The sequence below is a fragment of the Typopeltis vanoorti genome, chromosome 15, assembly GCF_054136105.1.
Source record: "Typopeltis vanoorti isolate ZY-2024b chromosome 15, IOZ_Tvanoo_1.0, whole genome shotgun sequence".
NCBI classification, from domain to species: domain Eukaryota; kingdom Metazoa; phylum Arthropoda; class Arachnida; order Uropygi; family Thelyphonidae; genus Typopeltis; species Typopeltis vanoorti.
The window spans coordinates 98446798-98455000 of NC_143563.1; the positions used below are offsets into that span (position 1 = coordinate 98446798).

General features: G+C 34.7%; 1 protein-coding gene across 1 annotated transcript in view; it reads left to right on the plus strand.

Annotated features, from left to right (window-relative positions):
* The first annotated feature begins 865 nt into the window (after positions 1-865).
* LOC150099021 (corticotropin-releasing hormone-binding protein-like) overlaps positions 866-8203 on the plus strand; it is a 52975-nt gene continuing 45637 nt past the window's right edge. Inside the window, exon 1 of the mRNA XM_090405687.1 lies at positions 866-999. The gene's annotated coding sequence lies outside the window, so the exon portion shown is untranslated. The remainder of the gene's footprint in view (positions 1000-8203) is intronic.

Consider the following 8203-nt stretch of genomic DNA (forward strand, 5'->3'; position numbering starts at 1 on the left):
AGAGATACTTCATCGGAGGGAGCTGATTTATTCTGTAAAAAATGATCGAAGTTTTAAAATTGGGATTAATGTGTGAATAATTTTTGGGTTTTATTAGAATATTCGATAAATCCGGACCAAGTTTAAGTAATATAATAGTTATAAAATTATACAATCTCGGTATAAATGTAGATGCCTTGGGAGGCCAGAAGTATGAGAATGCCGTAAATATGCACGACAAAAATAATAGAATTCAATGACATCTATTAAATTTAAATCCACACATTTGATGTTCTTTGCATTCTTTAAATTTAGTGATATATGATGCAGCTAAAAGTAATTTAGAATGACTGTACTTTTAAGTATAAACCAGAATTATATAATATTTTGTTGCATCAATAGATAGATTGCATTTTTTTAAAAATATTTATCAAATTTAACTCTAAAAAAAAAAAAATCGAAAACACACTGAGAATCACGGATTGAAGCCACAAGATCAATCATATATCATTAGGATGAAATGTATGACGCATTAGTTTACATTAAAGGCAATGAAGATTTAAAAGAAGCACGTGGTTTACAAACAAGGGATGATGCATATTAACCAGCAAAACATATTTGTAATTATACATTTCTCTGTAGTTTTATAGTGTGATACATCATTATTATTAGTAGTAGTTATGCCTATATTTTTATTATAATTTTCTTGAATAATATTAATCTAAGAATTTTCTTAAATGATATAATAATTATATAGCAAATTTGTTATTTCTCTTGTTCAAAAAATTATGCGAAATATTAAAAGTTAATAATAAACATATCAATTTTTAGTATTTTATATACTTTATTTAATCAATCATAGTAATTCCAACTGAAGTCGCTAGAGGGAACATAGAAATTGTTTATCTTCTGTCTTCTGCTGTTGTTTCATGGCGTTTTGTTGAAAGTGGTGCGTGTCAATTTTTGTGTGTTATTTTTGCATCGTTTTCTTCGGTAGATGCCATGATTTTGTGACAAACGGTAAGTTATAATATTTTTATTAGTTTACCGAGTTAATAATATATATATATATATATATATATATATATATATATATATATATATATCATCTGCATGTGTCAATTGTTTAATTTGCAGAGCAAGTGTTAAACAGTGATCTTTTAAAATAATGTGAATTATTTCAACTGGAATAAATCATGCAAATACTGGAATGGCTAATATTAACAACTGCATGCCGAAAAAAAAAGCTATTTGTTTATGCTAATACCGAATCGATAGACCGCGCTTTTATAATTTAATGGAAATGTGAAAATCTTCGTGTTTATTAGTAAATACATTTATTTCACTCAAGCTTTGCAGTGGCTTATTATTGAAATTATTTTCCATATACTGCTCGTCAGTTGTATTTATGATAACCTGTAAAATCATTCCTAATATTATTAATGTAAAGATTGAATAACAATGCACCAAGAACTGATCCTGGGGTATACTGGTCACCTTAAATGTTGAAATGTTGTACGCTCATATCCTATTCCCCCATCACCACCACTTTTTGATATCTGTTAGTCAGCCATCGTCTTAATCCAAACTACTAATTTATAATATTATTCTATAACCTCCAACTGTTTTGTAATATATTGTGTATGTGTACACAATATGCAATATGCACAGTTGTGTATATATGGTAATAAATAAATGAATGAGAACACTAAATCCAATGAGCAAACAATTATAATCTAAGAACCAACATTAATTTTTCTACTTAAATATAAAGAGCCAATAGGCTTCATTTCGGCAATATAAACATTATTTAAATTAAGGGGATATTAAATCCCACATTGTTTTAAAACCGAATAAGAAACTCACAGATTGGAATCAGAGAGTTTCATGCCGAATATAGTATAATAAACTATAAAAGTATCGGCGATTACTCGCGTGAATTAATGCAAGCAGTCCTAGTACGAAGTACAAACTCGGGCAACTCGCACCAAAGGTAGTAAAGTTCTGATCGCTATTCTTGGTATTTTCCATAATGTAAAAACACATTTCCTAGGAAATGTATGCTGTTATTACATTATGGTGGGAGGTCACTACCCAGACCGGTTTCAGCCTTATGAATAAGTAAAGCCGTCTCAAAAAATTCGGATGATCCCTAGGCCACTCAATTGTGGACGAAAGACAGTCCATCTCAGCGTTGGCTCCACTCAGTGATGGCCTTCCACCCACCACCGCCTCCGAGCAGAACCGCTCATAATCCGAAGAAAAGCATTCACCGACAAAGCCCCTCACCGGGCCGTGCCGGAAAACACTTTCTCTGGAGACTCAAATTGCTTCCTTAAGGCAAAAACCTTAAGAGAGGGAACTCATATTAGCAATCTCACCGGTTTCAGCCTTATGTGTAAGTAAAGCCGTCTCTAAAAATTCGGACGATCCCTAGGCCACTCAATTGTGGGCGAAAGACCGTCCATCTCAGCGTTGGCTCCACTCAGTGATGGCCTTCCACCCACCACCACCACCGAGAAGAACCGCTCATATTCCGAAGAAAAGCATTCACCGACAAAGTCCCTCACCAGGCCGTGCCGGAAAACACTTTCTCTGGAGACTCAAATTGCTTCCTTAAGGCAAAAACCTTAAGAGAGCGAACTCATAGCCCCCCCCCCCCACACACACACCGGTTTCAGCCTTTTTTGAATGTAAAAATGAAACGGGCTTTAAAAATAAGACGATTCCGAAAGATCGCCCAACTCTGCGTTGTTCCACTCAATGACAGGCTTACTCCGTCACCGAGAAGAAATTCTCAGTATTGGCTCTATTGGCTCTACCCAGTGGCAGGCTCACCCCACCACCAAGCAGAGCCATAATCTCAACGGTGGCCCCACTCAGAGACAGGCAAAAGCCTATCCCCAAGCAGAGCCTCATGGAGCCCCCCACTGGTTTCAGACTTTTTTGAGGCTTCATCAGTGAATAGCTAGACCAAATTAATACCAAAGGGTATAGCGAAAAGAACTTATATACTCTGCTATACGAGTTATCAAACAGGTGCGCCCATTAAGTTACTTAAATATAAAGAGCCAATAGGCTTCATTTCGTCGATATAAACATTATTTAAATTAAGGGGATATTAAATCCCACATTGTTTTAAAACCGAATAAGAAACTCAGAGATTGGAATCAGAGAGTTTCATGCCGAATATAGTAAAGTATAAAAGTATCGGCGATTACTAGCGTGAGTTAATGCAAGTAGTCCTAGTACGAAGTATAAACTCGGGCAACTCGCAGCAAAGGTGGTAAAGTTCTGATCGCTATTCTTGGTATTTTCCATAATGTAAAAACACATTTCGTAGGAAATGTATGTTGTTATTACATTTTAAAATTCAGTTTTAAAACAATGTGGGATTTAATATCCTCTTAATTTAAATAATGTTTATATCTCCGAAATGAAGCCTATTGGCTCTTTATATTTAAGTAACTTAATTGGTGCACCTTTTTGGACAACTCGTATAGCAGAGTATATAAGTTCTTTTCGCTATGCCCTTTGGTATTAATTTGGTCTAGCTACTCACTGACGAAGCCTCAAAAAAGGCTGAAACCGGTCTGGGTAGTGACCTCCCACCATAATGTAATAACAGCATACATTTCCTAGGAAATGTGTTTTTACATTATGGAAAATACCAAAAATAGCGTTCAGAATTTTTACCACCTTTGCTGCGAGTTTCCCGAGATTGTACTACGTACTAGGACTACTTGCATTAGCTCACGCTAGTATTCGCCGATACTTTTATAGTTTTTTATTTATACTATATTCGGCATGAAACTCTCTGATTCCAATCTGTGAGTTTCTTATTCGGTTTTAAAACAATGTGGGATTTAATATTCCCTTAATTTAAATAATTAATTTTTTTGAAAAAAAATTACAAAATACAATAAAAATCATATATCAATACTGAAAGAACAGATTTTTACAAAGAAAGACCAAGTCTTTTGAGGATCTGTCAATCTTTCGACAATTCCTATTCCTAAAATATAGAAATTATTAAATCAGCAAACAGTACTCATTATTCCAAGCATTACCCGATTTGTGATAATAAGATATGAGGAATTCGAATGACGTGACACTCCAGTTAAGGAAACTGCGGCAACAATCGTAATGTGGTGTTGCGTAAATATTAATTTATAAAAATAACTGATTAATATTTAAACTATACTTAAGTATATTATATTTTTATAAATCTTTGAAATTCCTTGAAATCTCTCTCTCTAATACAGAGAGTAGAGTCTCTGAATAGTACTGCTGTATTTATTATTATTGGGCGCTGTGTAGGCATACGAACGGGCACACGGTGATATCGCTGCTTCCGTTTTTATAGTTTTAAAATGGTTCTAACTCCGGTGTTTTTAATTTGAAAGTGTTTCAAAGTGTTTTTGATCCTGGGGTATACTGGTCATCTTAAATCTTGTATGCTCATACTTGTCACGCCGAAGACAGTGATATAAAATTCATCGAAATCGGCTAAGAAGAATCCAAATTTTGAGTACTGAAAAGTGAACAGAGTGGACCGTGGTCAACAACAAGCTAAAAACATCGCCATCTCTACAGTCACACTACAGTTGCTCAAGGGAAGAAAGGTGAGTCATGAAGTGTATCAAACACCTGAAGGATTTAGCGTCTGACGGAAATCATATAACCTGTATGAAATGCCATAGGAATCTTCACTTTACATGTTCCAGCCTTTCAGAAACAACCTGGCAACGTAAATCCAATACAAAACGCGAGGAATGGAAGTGCCTATACTGGAGGAAGAACAAAGAAATGCTGCCACACACGGCACAACCAATTATACCAGAGCCAGAATCAGATGACGAACTGAACAAACAAAAAATATAGGTGAGTCCTATAATTTTAATTCTTTAAATATACTGATAGAAAACGGTTTAGAGACTATAAAAGCTGCTTAGTAGATCTTGTCCAAGAACTCTTTGATAAACAGAACAAACAAATAACAAAAAATCTAGCAAATATGAGGATTTTGTTAAATATAATAATTTAGCAGTGGAAGAAGTCTTGCAAACGGTAAAATACATCATAATGTTAACATATTAACCGACAGGCAACATTATTTGATGAAAGAGAGATATCCGAACTTCGTCAAGTACTTAATTCCCTAAAACTAAAATACGAACTTTTAAATCATCAACAACATAAAGAAGATCTTGTCATAATTGGTCTTCCTCAAACTGCACCCACAGAAAACCTTAGAGACAGTTTTAAAATTAGGCCATGCAATTGACATCCCTCTACAGCATAATGACATTCAGACCATAAATCAGATTCCCAGGAAGAACAAAAAAACAAGTCTTGCCGTGACCCACACTAGTCATAGTTCGTCTTACAAGAAAGTCCACAAGAGACAATCTCATAAAAGCCAGCAGACAAAAAAAAAAAACAGTTGTCAAGGACTTGAGCACATCGCATTGCAAGACAATACACCAATCTTCTTATCTGAATATTTAACACAATTCAACCAGAATCTGTTGTACCAAGCAAGAAAAGCAAAAACAGAAAAAAATTACCAAATTTTTGTGGATCAGAGATGCTAAGATATTCTTGGGGAAGTCACAATCTTCAAAGTCGATACAAATCAAAAGCTCAGAAGACATGGATAGGCTGCCACAGTGAAAAAAAAAAGACGCCTAATTAGATCAAAAAGAAGAACAAAAAATGAATGTGAACCATCAGACAAGGGTAATAACACCAGAATATATCAGCAATTTAACTTTGATCAGACTTCTTAAACATCAGCCTACTTCCAACACAGCAATAAAACCAATAAACAATAACTAACTGGTGTCATCCTCAGATAAGCTTACTAAAAAGCTTCGAGGATGCAAGCTGAGACATTACATCTGAACCGAGATCAACACAACGAAAAAAAATCCATCTTACATTGAAGTGCTGTAGTTACAGCACTTAAATACGTTAATAGCAAAATTGTAAAATATATATAATTTATTGTTATTGTATAAATACTGTTAAAAATGTAATCTTATTCAATCGCAACTATAAATTACCCTCCACAGTAACTATTGAGAATACATTACATAAAAAGAGGAAAATTTGTATGAAATTCATTGTTAATAAAACCCAGAACAGTATGTTTTCTAAATGCATAATATATAATCATACTTTTTATAATAAATTTATTGAATTTTTTGTTTTTTTATAGAAATCTAATGTGGATAATAAACCATAATCTGCAGCACTTAGCTACAGTACTTTGTAAAATAACATGGGGATTGTCACTTAAGATGATTATTGTAAATATTTTTGAGATCAATAAAAATTATTACGTGAGACCTCTATAGAGTCCCAGAACTCATCGCGAGAGAGGGCATTCTATTTTATTCCATTACACACACATCTCACTCTCTCTCCTATTGCTTAATTCTCTCAACCACACACACACACACACAAAGCCATCTACCGTCCACCAACATTTTTCTCAAAATTAAAGTTGTAAAATAACATTCCCAAATTTGTAAATTTACAATATGATTTTATAGCCCAGTAATGAGCGATTCTGTGAACACACAATCAGCTAAGACGATTAGTAGAAATACAGCAAGTGACGCCGTTTTTATTATAAAAATCCGTGGATTATATTATTATTATTATTATACGGGCATCACCATGGAGTCAGAACACCCGTCGCGGGAATCCCAAACTATCCACATAATATCTATTATACCTCATCTTGAATTCATTGATGGACAAAGCAGTCACAACTGAGTCAGGCAATGCATTCCATTCATTCACTACTCTCCAAGCGAAAAATCTGGTTCTCACACTCTTGTTAACCACACTCTTACTTAATTTCCAGGGACGACCCCTTGTTCTTCCACCACTATCCCACTGCTGAAGTATTTTCCCTATATCAATCTTATAAAAACCTTTTTAGTAACTTAAATGTTTCTATCATATCCCCCTCTTCTCCGCTTATCAACCAACCTCCGTAATCCACAAACTCTCAATCTATCAATGCAGGGAGCATTTTTACACCACTCACCAACTTGATCACTCGCCTCTGAATCTTTTGTACCATTTCCTCATCTCCAAGGAATCTAGGTGACCAGACACAGTAATCCAGATGCAGTACAGTAACGAGGGTATGAAGCGCCTGTGGCAAGTGTCTAACTTGCACCCCCTTAACCCAAAAATGACAAAATTTTGAAAAATTTAAATGTAGCAAGTTATAGTTTACTAAATTCAATATGTTAAATTCTTACTATTAACGCCATCAAAATGTGTTGCAGAATTTGTGTATCTAAAGCGGCGTATTGCCGAAATTTAAAAATACAATATAAAATAGCGGACTTTTATATCTATTTATTTATATTTATTTTTTACGTTTTGCACCCCAAACCTAGTTGCCGAACGAGGGCGCCTCTTTTGCCACGCCCTCGTTACGGCACTGTCCAGATGTGGACTTACCGACTCCTTATAATAACTTCCTTATCCCTGCATGTTCTTCAATAGCCAAGTAATCCTATGAGCGATCTTCGACATCTTAGCAATATGCCCTCTGAACTTCAACTCTCTATCCACTAACATCCCCCAAGACTCTGGCCTCATCAATCTCTTGGAGTGCTGTTCCATCAATGTGACACAGAGTTTGTAATCTCTGAATCCCAAAATGCACAACTTTACACTTTTCCACATTGAACTGATATCCATTATATTTTGCCCACATTGCCAGCATATTTAAATCGTCATGCAAACATCAGCTTGATTAATTATTGCGCTACCCAACTTGGCATCATCAGCAAACAACTGAATAGCTCCCTTCAAGTCATTTCCCATATCATTTATGTAAAAATTTAAGAATAATGGTCAAAGCACAGAGCCTTGCTGCACACCACTGGTCAGCTGCTTCATCCTGGACTCTTCTCCTCCATACACTACATTTTGGTATCTGTCCATGAGCCATTCTCTTATCCACATCACCAGTTAAATATCCATCCCCATTTGTTCTAATTTGCTTAACAGTATTCCATTGGGTATCCTGTCAAAAGCTTTAGCATGATATTTAGTTATAGACAAAAATTATATAATCCCTTTATGATATAATTTTACATAATATCTTACTTCTGTTTTATATAATTACCTGAGTAATAACAATTAGTTAAGTAAATTTTTACGTTGGGAATATCTCACCAAATGTCAACAA